Source organism: Nymphalis io, chromosome 2, assembly GCF_905147045.1.
Source record: "Nymphalis io chromosome 2, ilAglIoxx1.1, whole genome shotgun sequence".
In the NCBI taxonomy this organism is placed as follows: domain Eukaryota; kingdom Metazoa; phylum Arthropoda; class Insecta; order Lepidoptera; family Nymphalidae; genus Nymphalis; species Nymphalis io.
In genome coordinates, this window is record NC_065889.1 from 5,603,803 (window position 1) to 5,626,049 (window position 22,247).

A 22,247-nucleotide genomic window follows, 5' to 3' on the forward strand; every position below is an offset into this window, starting at 1 on the left:
TTTCTTTTGCGTCTGTAATGTAGTTGTTGTATGTATTTTAATATTAATATTACAAAGACATTAAAAGACAATATCGCTAAAGTAAGAAAATTATAAAAATATTTTACATGATTATCGGTTATATAAGAAACGTAGCGACGTTTCTTATATAATTACTAAGTATTTAAACAGTGGCAATCCCGTATTACATTTTCTATTCTATAAATAAAAAGTGTTTTCGTCCAATTGTGTTATTCTTATACAAACTAAACAAATTATAAAATTAAGTCCCTGGGGCATTTCCTCTAAAGCCATCACTGTATGTATATCTATTATTACTAGTGTGTTATAAAATAGGTCTACTATTTTAAATCCCTATAACGTTGTTATAAAATATATTTAATATTCAATCGATAATCACCTATAACAGTAAGTACTTATTAGATACTCATCTAACCAATATTTAGGTCAAATCAATATCAAAACAGACAATAAAATGGAATACCACTGATCATATATGTAATCCATTGGATTGGAAGGCCTTAGCCCAGCAGTGGGACAATCACTGTTATTTTAATTTACTTTATATTTATTATTGAAAACAAAATTATATTTTTTACTAACTATTTTGACATTATAAAGTTACTTTTTTAGTGTTACATTTATTTACATTTTTTATTACAAACAGTTTGGTAGGCGTAGCAATCGTGACCGCTCGTAGACCTTAATATATGAAACATTAACCCAAGCTTCTTAGATATCATGTCAAATTGAAGAAACAAAACATTGGAATAACAAATTGAAAACAATTGAATTAAGAAAACAAAACATTGGAATAACAAACGTGTGAGTGGTTCTAACACAGGACCTGCAGAAATCTCTATTACGAAGGCGTATATGTGTTTTAACTTATTATTTCGGTAATTGGGGTAACTGCAGAAATAATCGCGTTCTAATAAGTACGTAAAATAAAAATCATGTCTGGTATTCAAAGTGACATCACTTAGTCTTTAACTAGCGGAGAATCAAGACGCTTTTACCGATATTGTCGATTTCTCATAAGTAATTTAGAAATAACCTACTCGGATACAGAACTTAATTACATATGGACTGAAATGATAACCTTTGCTTCGCATCAGCTTCGCCGTTGGGTAAAACTATCTATTTTATTTATGCCTGCCGTGTCCTGTCATATTAAATATTCTGTGTGATACTTGCCACCCATCAAGTCTTGCCAACTTAGATATTCAGTATGGCATTTGACCCCGTCATTGTAAGATTAAATATTAAAATTGGTATTTGCACTAGCCACGTTATAACATTTTAGCTGAGTATATTTTGTACCATCTTGAAATTTATGGGGCGTTATATTGGAAGGGACATACATGTCCATGTCCAACAGTGGACTACGCTTATCTGTTATGATGAATACAATAATTCTATTCCCCGTTCGACGACATTACATTTGTCTTGTATTATATTTCATTCGAACCCGTCCAGTCATTTGAGCATGATCCTATAATATTTCATGTTTAACTAGGATGGTATGTCCCCTGTGTTTGTAATTACACTATCATACATCCTTCAAAGCGGATTATAGGATATTTATTTGTATTGCAGTTTTCCGGTAGAATACGTGTTTTTGGTGGTACTTAAAGAACGGGCGTACACAAATAATAATAATGGTAAAAATCAATGATAATAATCACTCATTATTAAAGTTTTACATTATTTTGAATGACGTTATTATCACGAAAATCCGATTAATACTAATTCATTGTCTCGGCGTTGACGAAATTGTGTTACCTAAATGTCGTAGGACGGATTTCTGTGTAAGGGGTTTTATTAAACAGAGTACCACAAACATGTACTATGATCATTTTGTGAATTTTTACTGTACACGCTTTTTATTTTATAAAATTGCCATATTTCACTGCATCATAGAGCTATTTTATAACGCAGATCAATTCAAACCTCAAGTCGGACCACTAGTCTATTAGAGTATAATCCAATAGGAGTCTAGAAATTAGTAATGCTTGCCGTGGGTGGAATAACATTAAAAAACTACGGGAATCGTCACTTGTGTTTATATCACTCGATATCTCCGCCGATTGTAAATGGATTTTATTGAATTTATTTCAATTTAGTGCCAAGGAAATTAAAGAAAGAAAATCCTATGTAAATTTGAAGAATTCCAGCACTAAAGGTGTCTCTATAAGTGGCGTCTCATTTAACAAGGTACTAAAAACGGCGAATCCACCACTATTTAATACGAAAACTGTACCACATATTATCAACAAAAAAAAAATTAGTAAAAAGTATATGTTGTCAAAAGCAAGGCAAACTGATTAGGTACTATTCATATTTAAATATTATTTAGTACACTATAGTACACTTACATTAGGCAAACGTGTGGATATTATTTATATTTTTTATTAAAACTGGTTTTACATAAGAAATACTCGTCTTAGTCATATTTGTTAAACATTAATTATATCAGGATTCACTTTTCTCACATCCATAACTTAATCATAATTTCATCAACATTAAGATCTCTCTCTGTTTTTATGGTGACGTAAAAATACAATCATACTCGATCTTAAGACTATATAAATAATATTTTACGTCATTATTTTGACGTTCATACATAAATAATAATAGTTGCTTATGTAAATGTACCTAAAATTAGGTACTTCGATCGGATTATCTCAGAAGGCTTATGTTAACTTTCATTATACACAAACTAGTGAATAATTTACGTTTCGGACGGGTACGTTATGTATATTAAAACATAGTTTGAAAATCACTTATTTATTATTAAAAAGAGATAGAAATTATTACATACATTTAAAGCACATAAAGACAACACACTAGGTACCTATATACTATATGACGCGTATGCTATAGGGCGCATAGCACACAGTCACTCAAAACCAACTAATCCGTTACCTAGAAGATCACTGTCTAATTAATGATCGTCAGTACGGGTTTCGAGCTAAGCGGTCCACATGTGATCTTTTAGAGTACGTAACACACCTCGGGGGTGAAGCTATCGACAAGCATGGGGAATCGTTGGCTGTCAGCCTCGATATCTTCAAGTGTTTTGACAGGGTCTGGCACAGAAGTCTTCAAGCTGCCGGCATATGCTGCACCTGAATAGCCAGCTTCCTGCATAAGCGTAGCCTTCGTATCTTAGTTGATGGTTGCGCTTCACAATTCCATGTAGTGAATGCTGGGGTCCCCCAGGGATCTGTGTTATCCCCCATACTCTTTCTTTTGCATATCAATGATATGCTCTCTCTTTGGAACATACATTGCTATGCAGACGATCGTACAGTGCATGGGGGATACCATGAACGCGCAGTAGTTGAGCAAGCGAAAATTGAGGAGAGGCTGAGGCATCTTGTTACTTGATAGGATGTTAGAAGTCATCGCCAAATGGGGTGCCAAATTGTTAAGTTTAATACTAAGAAAACACAGGTATGCGCTATCACAGCGAAAAAGTCACCATTTTCCCCCTCTTCCCTTCCTCTGTGGCACCTCGCTGGAGATACAAAGCAAAATCACCATGCTGGGTATTGACGTTCGGTGTGACCTTAGTCCAAGAGATTAATTACATCGAGGCTGTTATAAAAACAGCTTCGCGGAAACTCGGAGTTTTGAACAAGGTGCGGCGTTTTTTCACCCCACAACGGTCTTGCATTAAATATTGCTCACACCATTGGGATGGCACCGCTAAGTACCTACTGGAGGTCTTGGATCAGTTTCAGCGACGTACGGTTCACATTATTGGCGACGTAAAGGTCACAAACACCCTCGAGCCTTTACAATTGCGTCGAGAGATAGAGCGCTTTCTATCGACTATATCACGGCGAGTGATCTGAGGAATTATTATCTCTAATTCTTGCCTCCCTCTTCCTTCATAAGTCTATACGTGCTGGCTCACAAATAAATTTGGCAACTCCTTTCTTTGTTGCACTTGCAAAAAATGGAATTCTTTACCAGCTCACGTGTTCCCCTCCTCTTACAACCCGGGTCCCTTCAAACGAGGCGTGAAGAGGCATCTTGCAGGCCGGCAAGGTGGGGGTGGCTAGTGCAGAACATTCTTACCAACTTTACTGGCCGTCGTCGCGTTTGGACTCTACTTCCACTTACCATCAGGTGGAGTAGAGTCATTTGCCTTCGTCGCAAATATAAAAAAAGTAACATTATCATTAAATTACAAATTGCTTTTTATGTAACAATTTTATCTGCAACTACATATTTTCGTTTAATTTGTCTTTTAAATATTTCGGAGAGTTCAATTGTTTATGATCTTCTGGACATCAGAATCATATATAATTTTGCAATAAAAACTTATGTAATTATATATACTAGTGATCGCCCAGTGGTCAAAAATAATTTATTTAAATTTAAATTTTAAATGTTATTAAGGTTCTATTGTAAAATATTAAATAAAATCACATACTTTGCATTGGCTACTCAGTTAATTATCCTATCTTTTTCAAACAAATGATGTAACGTTTAAATAAAAAACAAATCCAAAAAATTTAGACTAACATAAAAAAAAATTATATGATTATTGACACAAAAAATAAGGCGATTAAAAACAATTGTCCTTTGAATTTGACACACATTTTTCGATAAGCTACTTAAGGGCTTGTATAATATAGAAAAAAAACTGTTATATATAACAGTTTCAAAAGCCGTCATTTGACCATTCTGGTAGGTTTATTGTTAATTAATTTATTATTTTTTTAAAGGAAACATACAATGTGATGACACTTATAGCATATTAATTTAAAATAATACATAGTTACATTAGCTAAGTTTCCAATATCACTAAACTTAACAAAAACGAAACGTAAATAAAATCACATAGCTAAAACATTATATCATTAAATTAGGCCAATAAAGGTGGAATAAGTAAATTATAATTTTTTAACCAAATAAAATTAAAAGGCAAGCAAGTAAGAATATGACCACAGTTGCAAATTTATAACAAACTAAAAGATTGAATATTAAGATAGGTCAGTTCGTTGTATGTATTATAAAATCAATATTTGAATAGACTTTATTATACTTTTGGCAGCTACGGCTATCGCAAGGATTAATAACGACAACAATATCATTCTTGAGTGAAGTAAATCTTTAGGTCTTAATGTCAACCCTAGCAAATGTCGAGCCTGGTCTTTCTTGCCATCCATAATGTTTGACAATATTGTCATCCCTTATTGTGGTTATAATAAAAACCTGGATGTTTTCTTTTATAATATTCTTAGCTGGACTCACCATGCGAATAAAATCAGCAGGAAAGTGTTTGGGGCTCTGAGGTATTCTTCTATAATTTCCTCTAAATTATACTCGCACAGATCTACTTCTTCCTATTTTTGATTATCCTGATCCAAGCTTTGTAGACTAAACCAAAGACCAATTAAATAAAACTGAGAGACTTCAAAATACTTTTATTTAGTTTATATTTGGATAAGACAAATATGACCACGTTTCACAATTTTGTTCTTGTCTTTATTGGTCCGACCATTGCAATAATCTTTGACATGTGAACGAGCTACTGAAGCACATTTTTACTATAAATATATCACGGACCAATGACTCTCTTAATTCAACGAAATCACATTTTAAGCTGACAATGACATTTTCTAGACTCCTGATAAAGTTGTTTATATCTTCGTGATCGCTTTGTTTTCTTAGGAAAAATGCATCTGTCAAGTAAATTTTGCCTTGGTTCGAAATAATTGTTAATGTTGAATGAATTGAATATGTTGTCGACATACCAATAGAATTATATCTTTTCACACTCCTTATCTAGGCCAGTGGCTAATCAATATATAAGCCACTTTTTCCACGTTAAATTGTTATTTATTTCGTTGTTTATGAACGACTTCGGTAAGTAAAACGTTTGAATCGCGATTTATTAAGTCAAATACTACGTTAATGTTCAAAGCACGCACTGCTAACACTATGTATTATTGGTCTTTTAGGCTTTGTTTATACACCTTTATACTATTCACCTATTAAGTGTCACTGAGTGAACTGACCTTGCTTACACGCAGCCATATATAATAATTATATATACATAAGTATTATAAAGCACAAATATCTATTAGACAAATTATAGGATAAATCATAAGCAAAGAAGAATATTACATGTAATATTTAATCTCTTCTCAGTTTGAAAATTAACTATAACCAAAAGGATGGATGTGTAAATGATATGCGTATGTGTGTATTAAATGCATGACAGTGTGTGCAATGTTTTATTTTATTAATTTAACGTATTTTTAATGCATATTATACAAAAACGTAATCGTACACGTAATTGTCGTCAAAAGGGGTATAGAGTTTTTTCTTCACGTATTTATATAATAGATATATAGGAGGCAATGAAAATTTTATTTGTATTATTATCAATGTATACATTGCAATTAACGTGCAATCGCAATTGCAAATCGCAAGAACATACTAAAAACCTTAATCATAGAACATATAAAAAACTATTTACTCTCTAAAAATATCAATCAATCAATCAACAAACAATCGTTGTCCACTGCTGAACATAGGCCTCTCCCAAGGTGCGCCAAAACTCCCTGTCCTCCGCCTTCCGCATCCAGTTGGTACCCGCCACCTTCTTAAGGTCGTCGGTCCACCTGGCTGGAGGGCGCCCTACGCTGCGCTTGCCGATTCGCGGTCTCCACTCTAGGACTCGTCTGCTCCAACGGCTATCGGTCCTACGACATACGTGACCAGCCCACTGCCACTTCAGCCTGCTAATTTTGCAAGCTATGTCGGTGACTCCGGTTCTTTTCCGGTTAATCTCATTTCTGATCTTATCCTTCAAAGATACTCCGAGCATAGCTCGCTCCATAGCACGCTGAGCGACTTTGAATTTGTGGACTAGTCCCGCAGTTAGTGTCCACGTTTCGGCACCGTATGTCATGGCAGGTAAGACGCATTGGTTGAAGACTTTCGTCTTCAAACATTGCGGTATAGACGACTTGAGGACTTGACGAAGGTTGCCAAATGCTGCCCATCCCAAGCGAATTCTTCGAGCGGCTTCCTTCTCGAAGTTGTTCCTACCGACTTGTATTATCTGTCCTAGGTAGGTATATTCACTAACAACTTCGAGAGGTTTCCCCTCGACGTATATCGGTCCCGGCACGACATGCCTATTGAACATGACCTTGGTCTTGTCCAAGTTCATACCGAGACCGACACGCCGGGAAGACTCGCCTAGGCTACGCAGCATTTCGGTGAGTTGTTCCAGCGACTCTGCTATGATGACGATATCGTCGGCAAATCGAAGGTGTGAGATGTACTCGCCGTTTACATTGACTCCATACCTAGTCCTATCCAGCGTTTTGAAAACGTCTTCCAACGCGTTGGTGAACAGTTTCGGGGATATTACATCCCCCCTCTGCGCAGTTGGATCGCCTTCGTCTTACAGTCCTGGATGTGGACAGTCATTGTAGCGGCGTTGTACAGACATCTCAGTACCTCGATATATCTCCAATCGATATGACATCTCTGCAATGAGTCGAGCACTGCCCAGGTTTCGATGGAGTCGAAGGCTTTCTCGTAGTCCACAAATGCCATACACAGCGGCTGATTGTACTCTTCGGTCTTCTGCACAATCTGCCGAACAGTATGGATGTGGTCCACGGTGCTGTAGCCTGATCTAAAGCCGGCTTGCTCTGGGGGCTGGAACTCGTCAAGTCATCTGGCGAGACGGTTCGTGACGACTCTTGAGAACAGCTTATACACGTGACTCAGGAGGGAGATCGGTCTGTAGTTTTTCAAGAGGGTTTTATCACCTTTCTTAAAAAACAGTACCACCTCACTCCCGCTCCACATTTCCGGGGTCTTGCCATGTTGGATGACGGAATTAAAGAGGCTTGCTAGCTCTTTCAGGACCGGAGTCCCGCCTGCCTTAAGCAACTATGTTGTGATTCGGTCATCTCCCGGAGCTTTGTTGTTTTTAAGCTGTTCTAGAGCCGCCCTAATCTCTCCTTGGTCAACGACCGGGAGCTCCTCGGAGTAATGGCGCATAAGAGGGGCGCGCTGGTCATCAATACTGATTCCCACAGGTTTATCCGATCTTGAAGAGAACAACTGCCCATAAAACCTCTCTACGTCTCCGATAATCTCAGGCCTAGAGGTAACGACCCCACCATTTTCAGTTTTAAGTTTTGTCAGACGCGGCCTCCCAAACTTGCGAGCGAACACTTTCGATCCCCGATTTTGCTCAATCGCAGCCTTGATGGCACGGGTATTGGAGCGTCGGAGATCGCGTCGCGTCAGCGTTTTTATTATTCGATTTAAGGCCTTATCTGACAAAAACGATGGTAGTTCTCGTCGTTTTCTCATGAGCTCGAGTGTCTCAGCAGAGAGTTTTGGTGCGTTGTCTCTTCTCTGTGGCGGAAAAACACTTGCGGGATGTGTTTTGCAGTATTTTGACCAGCGTGTCGGTTCTCTCATCAATGCTGCTTATGGTTTCCAACGCGGTGAATTGATTTTGAAGTTCCACTTGGAACTTTTCGGAGCCTTGAGCAGCTTGGAGCATGGTAGGTCGGAGAGTAGACCTCATCATTCTTAATCTTTCGGCTTTTAAGTTGATATTTAGAGTGCCTCGAACCAAGCGGTGATCACTTCCGGTATTAAACCTGTTGATCACTGAAACATCTCTAAATATGTGCCTTTTATTTGAAATGATAAAGTCTATCTCGTTCCTTGTCACGTTATCGGGGCTTCGCCAGGTCCACCTCCTCTGAGGCTTCTTTTGAAAGAAAGAATTCATCAAAAAAAGCCCCTGCGCTGCGAGAAAGTTTACCAGCATTTGCCCCCTGTGGTTTCTGCAGCCCAAGCCGTAAGGTCCGACTTTCGATTCACCGCTATCTTGTACTCCCACTTTAGCATTGAAGTGGAACAACATTGTAGTGGGCCTTCGAGGTGTCGTTGAGGGCATTTGCGATGTCCTCATACATCGCTTCGACCACATCAGAGTATGTCGAAGTTGGCGCATATACCTGTACGACCTTCAGGGAGTACCTGTCGGAAAGTTTTAGGACAAGGTACGCTACCCGGTTCGACACACTACTGATTTCCACAATGCTGCTAATGAGATCCTTTTTGACTAAAAAACCGACACCTGGGAGAGGTTATCACCTTCGCGGAAGTAGAGTAAGTTACCGGACTCTAGAGTTATCGTGTCCTCCCCCTGTCTTCGGACTTCAGATAACCCCAGTATATGAGAGTTTATATGACTTAACTCTACTTCTAATTCGGCGAGGTGTGATGGTCCAGCCTCATCGAGCGTCCATTATACGTTGCCATGTGCAGTCGTTTTATACGGTAGCCTGCCGTGAACCGGTGATTCTTAGCACCCCCTGCCCTGCCGATACCGCGACCGCTACCTTGGTCTGGCCTAGCGGGCTTGCCGGTAACTGGGGGCCTTTTTTTTGGGCGCATCTGCCATTAAGGGAGGGGTTTGCCCATACTCGCCGCGCTGGGCAGGCGTGTTGGCGAGCGCAGTAGGGGGGTACGATGTTTATGGGAGGGGGGACGTTGCTGCCCATCCCCCCTTTTCCCCGACCCTCAGTCGCCTCTTACGACACCCACGGGATGAGATTGGGGGAGTACTATTCTAAGCCGGTACTCCACGGCGAGGCACGGCGGCTAAAAATATATTTGCAGTAAAAATCAATTGGTATTTTGTAGGGAAGCATTACCTACGTCATATTATAAAATTGTCATGCTTTTTATATTTTCAAAGCCTGCACACTATTAATTCGCCTTTTAACTTATGCGTTTTTTTAAGTTTTACCTCATATTTTAAAATACCTGGTAAAGTTAGGCTTTTTTGCATGCAACTTTATGTTCCGGAAATATTTACGGCACTATTGATCCTCCATATTGCACCTATAGAATTTTTATGAAAGGTATAAAATTCTGAGCGAGCACATATATATTTAAAGAAAAAAAACATAGACGTTGTTTTAGAACCAATCACTGTAAACGCCAATTATTTGGTTTTTATCCAGATTTAAGTCGTTTTTAACTTCACTTATAACACGAAAATAAAATACAAAATAAATAAAGTACAAAAAATTAATAGCCTGTGAATGTCCCACCACTGGACAAAGGATTATCGTCGTAAAGTTAGGGGAGGTATTGCAGTCGTCGCTGCCGAGGACGAGATGAATTTTAAACATAAATCAGTCGTATGAAGACTTACTGGTGATTTACCGGTTTTGAACCCGCTAACATGCGTTAAGACTCTGTAAGTACGAGTTTTCTTAATATGGTTCATTCAGGCTTATTTCAGACAGAACATTATAAATATTTTGAAACAGATAACAAAATTAACAGTAAAATTGCCGATAAATACGGGACACTGAAAATTTATTAAAATAAAAATTTTATCGTATACTAAGAACACGGAGTATTTACCTATTATAAACATTAGAATAAAAGCTGATACGTAGTAATATCGGCTAACAATAAGGTGTATAGTTTTGTTCCCGCAACATACCACACAGAAGTCCGATGACGATATTTTTTATATTATGTGTTTTATATTTAATAAAATTATGAATGGTGTACAAAAGGAAATTTTATTATATTCATTAATAGTGGCCACGACTCTTATCATCCCCGTGTAGCATATAATATAAATTATCTCTTTTTTAATTGAACTTTGTGATCCTGAAACCAACAAAACGAACATTATTCAAAAGTTGTCGATATTTTAGTTAATAATTTTGCCAATTTTGTCGAATGATATCGAAGTATCTAAAAGCAATATTATATTGGGCATTGTTATGACTAAACGGTATAAAAGAATATTTGTATTCAATTCTGTAATAATAGCAATTTCATATTAGTTCCTGCCTGGAGACATTAAGCCTCTCCTTCGGACTTGCGATCAATAGAGTCAAAACCAAGATGATGATCTGAAATCTGAACTGAATCACCCAGATATCTTTATGTTTGGCAGCTGTGAAGTAGTCCAAAGCTACGTGTACCTCACCTTCACGATTACGAACACTGGTGGATGTGAGGACAAGATTCAAACGAGATGTGCTATCACAAGGTCTGCTGTTGATAGGCTACAAGATTCTGATGCAACCGCAATATAACAAAAGCCACCAAAGTCCGCCTGATGAGAAGCCTGGTCTCCCCTATATTTCTTTATGGCACAGAAACATGGACTTTTCCCAAGCGAGGTCGAGTACCCAAGCGTTGGACAGACATTATAAAAGCTGCAACACAGACCTCCATAGTCAAATGTTCTAGAGATGCTGAAGACCACATCAAGTGGAGACACATAACGGGGGCTACATTAGCCAAAAACGATGCGTCATCGTCAACCACAACCACTCTGTCAAGAGCGAACGACTGATGAGATTAGTTCCTACTTCTTAATAGAACCAATGTTACAATTTGAGCTCTCGCTTAAATTAACAAATCGACTCTCAAAAACAGTTCTTGTTCCTAAGTTTCGATATTCACGCTCCAACAGCTCGATTAACCATGGAACTTATGATCCAAGTGGTCTAAGTTCGTGGCTATCACTTTGTGACCAAAGTATCGCAAAGCCGACGGGCCGCAAAAGCGACCGCTTGTTAACGAACATATTACCTTGTTAGTAGTTAGTCACGCGATCCGACCTTTGCTAATTTATAACGAGAGCTAGGAGTGTCTAAATTCTGATCTCTAACTTCATTTTATGTTTTACTCTTTGACAATTACCTTTGAAACTCAATCATGTAATCGGATATGCTTAATATTCTCTGACAACTACTTTTATCATTTTAAGATTATAGATTTTCAACATGTTCAATTGAACACTAGACTATTGTGTAATATATTATGTTTGTATTTTTACATGTTACAAGTAACTCTAAAGCCCCAAAAAATCCATGTATAAAATATTAACTATAGAGTTAATTATTCCATAGTGTATTGTTTTGATCCGTGAAATTTCTTTGGGAGCTACTAAGTTAAAATTTAAACACCAACTATAAATTCAGGGTTTCTTTGTAGCGTTTTAACTAAAACATTTCTTATATGAAGAGGTTCCACTTTCACTTTATAGTTTATTTCATATTTAATTTGTGTCATCTATTTAACCAATAAACTTATACGCATTTATTGTACTAAGTTGGTTTTTGTGTTTTATTATCTTAAGTAAGCATATACAAGTATACTTTACTGGTGGTAGTGTTTTGTGCAAACTCGTCTGGGTAGGTACCACCTACTCATCAGATATTCTACCGCAGAATATATAACTATAATTATATAACTATAATTATATATACTATAATAACGGTACTTGGTATTGTTGTGTTCCGGTTTGAAGGGTGAGTGAGCCAATGTAGTTATAGGCACAAGTGACATAACATCTTAGTTCCCAAGGTTGGTGGCGTATTGGCGGTGTAAGCGATGGTTAACAATTCTTACAATGTCAATATCTATGGGTTTTGGTGACCACTTACCATAAAGTGGCCCATATGCTCGTTCGCCTACCTATTCTATAAAAAAAGAATATATATATGATACATTTTTCTGTTACTAAAGTTTATACACTTCAAACTTACTTAGTCTCAATATAGTAATATTAGTAAAGTTTAAGTATCGTATAGCAAATGGGATAAATAGGCAGGCGCTACTGGTTAGAAAACTATTACGTTGTTAAAAGTCATCCACGCGATCTACAAGTTGCTAATTTATTGTTAACACCAATTCAATTAGAGAATTCAAAACTATTTTACATTGGACTTTTATATCATGCATTGTTTTTTTTATCATTAAAATTACAATGACTTGTATATTTAGATAGAATAAATGTAATACGCAAACCATACCCCTTAAATCAGTATCATATCTGACATAAGGACTACAACAATATTTGTTTCAGAATTTACGAAATAGCGTTTTAAAATAAGAAAATTTACATTCTTATTAATGAAAAAAGTAAAAAGAATAATAAAGAATACGTCAATGCAATTTGAAACATAATATAATACGACGCAGAAATAACGATAAAATCTAGAGGACGGGAGACAAAATAAAATGTGGAATTACAGACCAAGACAAATTTCCCTAGCCATAATCGTGAATAGATTATTTAATCTAATCCCAGAGACCCAAAGTGATATAAGAATCTCACTGTAACATAAACAAGCAGAGAACAAGCCCAACGATAACTCAACTCGTAAAATGTTAAGAAGAAAGGGTAGGATTTCGTTTGTTACGGACAAAGCGTCGGTCAGAAAGAATGTGAATTATAGTGCCATTTGTTGGTGAGACTGTATGAGCGGACACACTTTGAAATAAAACAAATAGCAACTACATTCTGTTCTCACCTCGTTCTTGTTAAATTTTGCTTAAAATACTCTGTCTTTCTGTAATCAAATACCAAAAGAAAACTAAGAAAAATAACGATTTCTTAAATAAAATTGCTTTTAACATTCATCCTTTTAATTAAAAAATTACAACCATTTTAAGCAATGTTTCGCTATCTTTATTCATATAAATTTTCATTAATATACAAAATATGTAGCATGACTGTGCAAAAATTAAGAATAAAAATATCACAAATATTACAACATGTCCTACGGATGACGGAGCAACGCAGCGCAGTAAACATGATAATTGGAATTTAACGCCCAGGGACCCGCACGCTTCAACCCTGTTTGCATCAGAGCTGCCAACCGTGAATAGGTCACAATGCCAAGCGACCCTTTTAAATTGTCCGAAATTTAATTAAAATGTTACAAAGTTGTATCAGAATACCTAATACCATTACTGTGGTAAAAACAGACGCGATACTTAAATTCGCTGCAAATCATTACTCTGTTATATCAAACGGATTAACATCAGATTTACTGATAAAATTATGAATGAAATTTGCTCGCATGATTATGTAAATTAGTCAACCAGTAGTGCTTAAAATATGACACTTGTAACATTTTATTGATATTATTGGACCAATATTAAAATGATCACTATTTTCAGTAAATTATTACCAAAATTTGGGTATTGATGGATGATTTCTACTATCTATGCTTATAGCCTCAGATACAAGTGATCTGTTAAATAAAGTTTGCTAGAAACTAGGATTGTCAAGATTAGAATCAAAATATTACTAAAAATAGAATTAAAACTTCTTTTTGGCCGAAAAGTATCCAATTGTAATTTCAATTTGCGTGAAACTTTCCTGATGTAAAAAGGTTTCATTGCTGCAATGTGTCTTGTACATATGCGTTAATATTTACAATTCAATTTTCCATATAATTTAAGTTAAATGCGAGAAGTTTTATCCTGCACCGATATTTTTTGAAATATATTTCAAGTTCGTATCATGCATCGACAAAGTCATAGTTCTCACTGATCACAAATAAAGGTCACATTTCATACCATTTCTATTAAACGTTGGATTTCACTGATGAATTTGCTTGGCGCTTATTAAACATTGCAGAACTTCAAAAACTGGCTTAAGTTCGATTAATTGAGAATACCTTATCAAGACCAACACCTTTAAAAACTTTGAATAATTATGTTAAACTTCATTGTTTTATTAGGGGTTGCAAATAATCTACAGCGCAAATTTTGATCAGAGCTATAGTAACCCACTACAACTAAATAGATATTAAATTAAACTCAGCATATTTATGCAAAATTAAAAATTTTATTGAACAGAATGCCTAATATGTTTATATTAGTCGTTTTATTTACTTCACTTACTTTGCTGTATCACTAAGAAAAGTAAGCTTAAATATAACGGTGTGCTGTGTTTCCACTTATTTTATAAATTAAGTATTCAAATTCAAAAGTGTTTCTTAATAGGATGATTTGCAGGTCTGAATAGTTGCATGTGGAGTGGAAATAACGCTATGCGCATTCAATGTAATATCGCGTTTTGGCTAACGTTTCGCCTACTGTGTGTGATACGATTATGCGTCAGCAATTTTACTAGTGGTAGAGCTTTGTGCAAGCTCGTCTGGGTAGGTACCCACTCATCAGATATTCTACCGCAAAACAGCAGTACTTAGTATTGTTGTGTTCCGGTTTGAAGGGTGAGTGAGCCAGTGTAATTACAGGCACAAGGGACATAACATCTTAGTGCCCAAGGTTGGTGGCGCATTGGTGATGTAAGCGATGGTTAACATTTCTTACAATGCCAATGTCTAAGGGCGTTTGGTGACCACTTACCATCAGGTGGCCCATATGCTCGTCCGCCTTCCTATTCTATAAAGAAAAAAAAAATGTTCTCGAAAGGCAGAGTACACAGTTTTAGAGCTTTAATGTGAAGAATTGATATTCACATAGTAGTAATACTCTATTTGAAGTGTATGTTTATATACTGTAACGCTATGGACTGCCTTAATGATCAACTGATTAGTTTAGTTTGATAAGAAGGGGAGTTATTACCCGGTAGAGGTGGAGGGAATTGTCAGTACCTGTACCTAAATTTTGAAGGCTTTACCTTTGTAATAAAAACAGCTTATAACTCTACAGTTGCCGATGTACGGAGATAATGCTTGGGTCGAGTTAATACAAAGTAATTGGGTTTGGATAAAAAATTATTAGAAGCTCGGAGATTGGAAATTGATAGTAATTACTCCCGTGCCTCGCAAAGCACGTAAAGCCGTTAGACCTATATCTTAGGCCATTCCGTGTCGGTTTTGCCATCTCATCGGATTATGAAAATGAAGGAATAAAGAATGCACTTATGTTTCTATAACAAAGTTAACTAGTCTCCCTTGAGAACAGCCGCCGTGGCCTAAATCGGCTACGAGAACTCAAGGCATATGATACAGAACATGCTGCGATACATTAGCGATATTTATATTTCTTTTTTCAGTATGTATTTAAGGAAGGCAGACTTGCCAAACAGGCAATATACCTGTTGGTAATTGGTTACCTCCTAATAACCACTGGCGCTCTATGCAATATTAACCACTCCTTACACCGCCAGTGTGCCGCCAAATAAGGGAACAAATTTGATATTCCTTGTACCTGCAATTACCTACAAACTGTATGAATACAAATCCCAACGACCACTGAAGACCGGTATAAAATAGAATAATTTTCATGCAATTGTTAAAATTTAAAATATACTTATATAATGTTCATACTAAATAGTGTTTTCTATTATATTTTTGCAAGCTGATACAGAAGTAACAGAGACTATTCATAACTTTAGTTTTGTCGGGTGACAGCCGGCACAGAGCACCGTCAACAAGCTGTGTTGGTAATTTCACTTTATTGGCTGCGCAGCGAGCCTGATGTCGATACAGGCACTCCGATATGAATTTAGACGACGGATTTTGATTTCAAATTGTTTTTACATTGAAATAGATGCACAGATTTTTGACAACATAATCTTGTCCTGATATTCTATATAATATTTTAAATGAAGTCGAATTAATATTTAGCCTGCGGATGATATCCACTGACTAAATATCAGCTTTTGTAATCACAAACACTAGATATTTATCTTCAGATCAAAGAATTGCTCATCAATTTATTTGTATGAGGATATTAGTTACTGACTGAACGTAACTGATAAATAATTAATTACTACATTATATTATGAAATCACTGCCCCGTTGGTCTATTGCTTAACTTTGAAGGCCGCAGATCCTAAGATCCTTAATTCAAACTCCGGCTTGAGTCATGAAAGAGTTATTGCCCTTTACTGTGGAGAAATTCTCAGTCTGGAAATCGGCTCTATTTAGACTCTCGTAACTCGTAAGCCATTGGTCCGGCGCCTGAACTCTTTCCGATCGTGTCGGATTTACCCGCCATCGGATTATGAGAGTGAGGGGACTAGAGTGCTTTTGTGTTAATACGTGTGTGTGTAAAAATAAATTCTTCCTGTATTTTTAGTATCATAATAAATAATATAATAACAAATATACAATAGTGTCTCTGTCTTAAGAATGGCCGCTGAGGACGAATTGGGTCAGGAAGACATCATCATACGATGAAAGCATCATCATATTTAATATAAAGGGCTCTAAAGGGTATGTAAGCACTTAAATAGTATTTTATGTTTTATTTTTAATAAGACACGTATACTAGGTTTTGATCTAGAATCTTTTTCACTAAAATTTATTTATTTATTGATATATATTATATAAGTATATATTCAATGTAAAAATAACAGTTACTGCGACCAAATTATGTGATTAATCCATGATTCCAGTTATATGATTTATAAACTTATTTTACTTTTAGCGTAGTGCTAGTTTCTCGCGTCATTTGGTATTCTCCGCACAAGTAGAACTAAGACCGTAACATTTTTCAGATCACACGTGACTTGGCGAATCACGTCTCAGTTGAATAGTGTTTGAAGCCAGTCACCCGCGACTATGCTGCATATTTATTTATACTGGACCTCGAAGACTTGGTTGTCATTTATATTTTGGTGCTTATGTCATTATTTCCAAAAGCAGTTGATTTTGAATTCACCAAAGGAAGGGTGAGCGAAGAGTTTTACACCCAGTCTTGGTTTGTCATTATCCAGTCATTAGTTATCCTACCGCAAAACAACAAGGCTTTGTTTTGCTTTAACCTTGTATCAAAGGTAATCCATTGTTATTACAAGCACAAGGGAATATAACAACTTATATTCCACTGTAAGGAATGGCTAATGGCCAGCCGGGCCTCCCTCGACATACAACAATTACTGTGAAAATTAAATAAAAAACTAAATTAAATTCAATTTATTATGAATAAGGATCATGTTATTTTTTATAACATATAGAAATAAACTATAAATTTCTTATTCAAAATATGCAAGATATTACTTTTAAGCGAGGCCAAATTTAGTAACAAAAGTCAAATCAAATGTTAAACTGGTTCACTTTATTTCTGATTAAAATATGCAGACGGTATTGATTGTCTCCAAGAATAACGCCCCTTCCGCTGGGAAACCCTGAACCGCCTACAATCCGTTTAAACAAACCAAATAAGTTATGTTTTTGAAATCTTTAATTACTCAAAGAGCTGATAAGCTAATAAATACTGATAACGAACGTTTTTGAGTAATATCGTTTAACTTTATATACCATGAGTGTTATTTATGAGAAAGATTTCGCATTGAATTGTCATTATCGCAACATTAATTCAGTGATATTTCACGACGTTATTTGATTGCAACTATTTTTTATTTTTATTGTGACAATTTTGTAATATATTTTAAGCGATTTTCGGTGGAAAATATGACAGCATAAGTCAAAGCTTTAATAGGACCATCTATCGACAGCGGGGGGTAAAGGTTTGATCATTTTCTTTTAATAATTAGATTTTTTTGTAAATTTTGTTATTTGTCACTTAATTTTGTTAACTTAAATAAACTTTCTGTCGTTAAATATAAATAGATTATTTTAGAGAAACATTTTAATCCGATAATTTAAATCAGTTTTTAAATGAACAATCTTAATTTAAATAATTACGAATTCTGCCAAAAATATAAAAATATTTATTGATTCAAATTTAACTTGGCGAATATAATAATACACAGAAACATATATGTACACAAAACAAGTAAAAAATTCACTAGTCACCTCAATTCAACTCTCAAGGAATAAATTTTTCTCAGTAAATAAAGGTCAATTTATACAACAACCTCCTTATTTTTAAGTCAGCTACAAACTCATTATAAGCCATAAAAACATTATATCCAAGTATATATTGATTTTTCAATTATCCATTGTATATCAGTCTAAAAATACAAACGAATGGGCTTAGTTACAATAATAATTGTGGTATAATTATAGAACGTGAATACCAGTTGACTATATACTAAAATATATTATAGTAAAAACATATAAGATCGTATGTCAAGAAAATGTTTGGAATCAATTCATATTTAATATTAGCATTGAGTTTGTTTGTTATAGCAGCTTAATATTAACTTGTATATTAAAAGCAAAATGTAACTAAGAGGTAATGTATTTACAATTTAAATTATTCTCTTTAATAGATAGAGAATGTTCTGCATACCAAACGGGATTGAGTGGTATTACGCTAAGCCAAAATCTAGCCGCGCTTCTAGTTTTAGCTGTAACGTATATGATATATGTATTAGACGTTACCAATCCTAAGATTACGAGAGACATTGTTTTGTAAATGCTTGTATTTAGTAAGTAATGATGATGATGACGTCATCCTGATGATTTTGGTCACTGCAGCCATTTTTAACGGAGACTATCCAACTGCGCAGGAGACATTATAGTGCGTAAGTTGTGTGTGTGCCAGCATACGTGCACTATTTATTCCACCCTCAGAATCTGATGAGGTGACGATTCGATATGACCAAGTTAAGATGTACGACTAACGGCTTTGCGTGTTTTCCGAAGCACTGCCAACTTTTAAACTTCATGATAATCCTGAAAATGTAGACCTTGACCGAAAAATTCAATATCTGCTTACTGGCTTGACCCGAGCGTTGAACCCAGGTTTTCAACATCTGCAGCTGTATATAAAGCAACTATACTAACGAGGCAGCCCATAGTATAATAACAGTATCGAAAAAATTGAAAATCAATATTAACTTGGCTTATGAAGGTTAAAAGAAAACTATTTCAATATTTTCCCTTCTCATCCGTTTCAGTAAGCTTATTATAAGTATGGATTAGAGTTTTCGTACTTTATTAAGAATGGGTGGTCGTACGTGCAAACATTACTTCTGAGAGTATGACAAAAGGTATATTTGCCACGACTTCGCATGCAGGGTATAATCCCCGCTAAGCCCACGTGAGCACGAACTGAATTCGGGAAACATTTGACATTTCCATGTTTTTTTTGTGTCAACATTGAACTATTGCGCCACGAATGTGTATCGCACGAATAGGGGTGACGGAAACACGAAACTCAATTTTAGGGAAAAACGAAACAAAAAACATGCTTCCAATAACTTAAGTACGTTTGGTGAAAAAAATTGCATTTTAAAATCTTTACATTTTCGCATGCAGTGAGAGACAAATATTCGGTCTTAGTACCTAATGATTGTTCTGATTTATTACTTATGCATTATTTTAACGAGTACCTACTACCTAGAACTGTATATTATTAAAAAAACATATTAAAAAATAGTTATATCACTTAAAAAAGGTTACTGATTTTTTTATTAATGTTTAATTAGACGCGTATTATTTAATTCCAAGTTACAAGCTAGTACACTAATAAGCACATTAACCATCCACGCAAACACACACGCACACCCACACACAAATTCTATTTATCAATCCGTTTTTGTAAAATTAGTCTCGTTTACTTATTCTTAAAGACGTTTTTTTCTGTAATTTTAGTTAAGCAAATGAAATGTAAATTTCATGCCTAAAGTAATTATTCCAATCATCTCTGTGTACTGTAAACTATGAAATAAAATTATTATTAATAATAATAATATATATCTTATGTATATTTATTTATATATATATTTGAAGACCTATCTATAATCTTCTAACACTAATATTAATACCTAAGTAATAATCTAATTATAATTCTACCATATATTCTTTGAAACATTGACAACCACAAAATAAGCAAGGTACAAGGTTGTAGAACACGGTAGCATGCGCAAGCGATCCCGTGGCGCTCCTCGTTAAGACGGAAAGGGTACTGCTGGTTTTTTAATGGGTATTCCGATGTTCGGGCGCAATTGGCGCCTCGGACACCGGCGAGCCCCACATACCCCACTACTGTTCCCGTGGGCGAAACACAATGCGTTTTTCCAAAGTGAAAAAAAATGTAGGAGTAGATATATAGATTTTGGTAAGACAGTGAATATCTCATATCTGTACGTTTCAAAAAGTATGCATATTTGTCTGTTTCATCGCGTATTGTTTATTCTCCTTTCAGGCTTTATAAAGCTATCCGGTGTTCCCATTTCTTTACGTTTCTCGAGGCCGCCTGGTGTACTCACCCGTAAAAATACAGCTATTCTACCTTTTGTGGTAAGTTATATCTGGATATTATTGTACATACTTTAAGTAATCTACTTGAAAGTAAAAGTCCATTTTAAAAACTAAAGTTGTTTCTTTATAAGAATCAGCCATGTTGCACATGTAGGTTAAATAAATGTAGGTATAATATAAAAAAATGTTTTATTTTCATAAATACATATTTATGAAAATTTACATTTTCATAAACACATTCAACATTTAAATTTCAAAGCTAATTAACGGAAACATATTTTGTCATATTCTTATAGTTTTCCAAAATTACTATAAATATAAAAAGTTTCTTAAAGGTTCTCAAAACCATTACAATCAGTGTAGGAACCTTTCAAAAAATTCAACATATTAGTAGAGTACTAACAAATGAATTTTAAAAAGAACATTATTTATTATTTGCACAAAATTACAATTAAATTCCAAGTAATAATTATGACGTTTAACTATTGGTAGAGAGATTTGATTGAAAGTTCAGTTGTCAGTTAACTTAGTCATAACATTGGCGCCCGATGTGGGACTTAGGTTACCTAAAGTTTATGTAATGGTAGTGGAGCGTGCCATATTCGACTAAACATAACTATCATCACTATCCCTACCTTTAATAAGCTGCAAACCTCATGGTTTATGCTTTGCAACGATCCAAAAATATCGATTCACGACGAATCCAGCATGTCGGCCGCCCTCTAGGGCAGACAGCTCTTCTCTCTATGTACACATAGAACACAACACGTCAAGCGAGATATCAAACGGTTTCCCGCCACTAGTATTTTGTCACTTATTATACGCCAATAATATTTTTTTCAGGAGCAAAAATATTTTCATTGGGATCACAAGAACAAAAATATTTAATACTGTTCCATTTGAGATATGATTGAAAAAATAGACATAAAGTTTCAATAAACTGTCCACCGTAATGGCAACGAAAGTACCAACCTCCCGCGCGTTCTCGACCCGACTGACTGAATTTCCTACATTTTCCCGGCGCAAGCCTTCACCCCTTGTAATCGAGCACGTTCGCAAAGATATATTACTAAGATTCTATAGATACATTAACATTTTTTTATATTAAAATCTATGAATTACAAATACTTTATTGAATTAAATAATACTTAAAATAGGTTTTTACAAAATGAGAAAATTATATTAAAAATGTTTTTGTAGTATTAAACAAAAATTGTTTTTGGTAAGGGTTCAATATTTTCTGCATAAAGCTTGTAAAATAGTTAAATATTATTAGAAAAAAAAAACAGCGTAAGTTGCATTTATTTTAATCAAGTA

The 22,247-nt window shown here is 35.3% G+C and overlaps 1 protein-coding gene across 1 annotated transcript in view; it reads right to left on the minus strand.

The window, feature by feature from the left end:
- LOC126779070 (gamma-aminobutyric acid type B receptor subunit 1) overlaps positions 1 to 21,764 on the minus strand; it is a 198,460-nt gene extending 176,696 nt beyond the window's left edge. The window contains exon 1 of the mRNA XM_050502888.1: positions 21,566 to 21,764. The gene's annotated coding sequence lies outside the window, so the exon portion shown is untranslated. The remainder of the gene's footprint in view (positions 1 to 21,565) is intronic.
- Between the last annotated feature and the right edge of the window lie 483 nt (positions 21,765 to 22,247).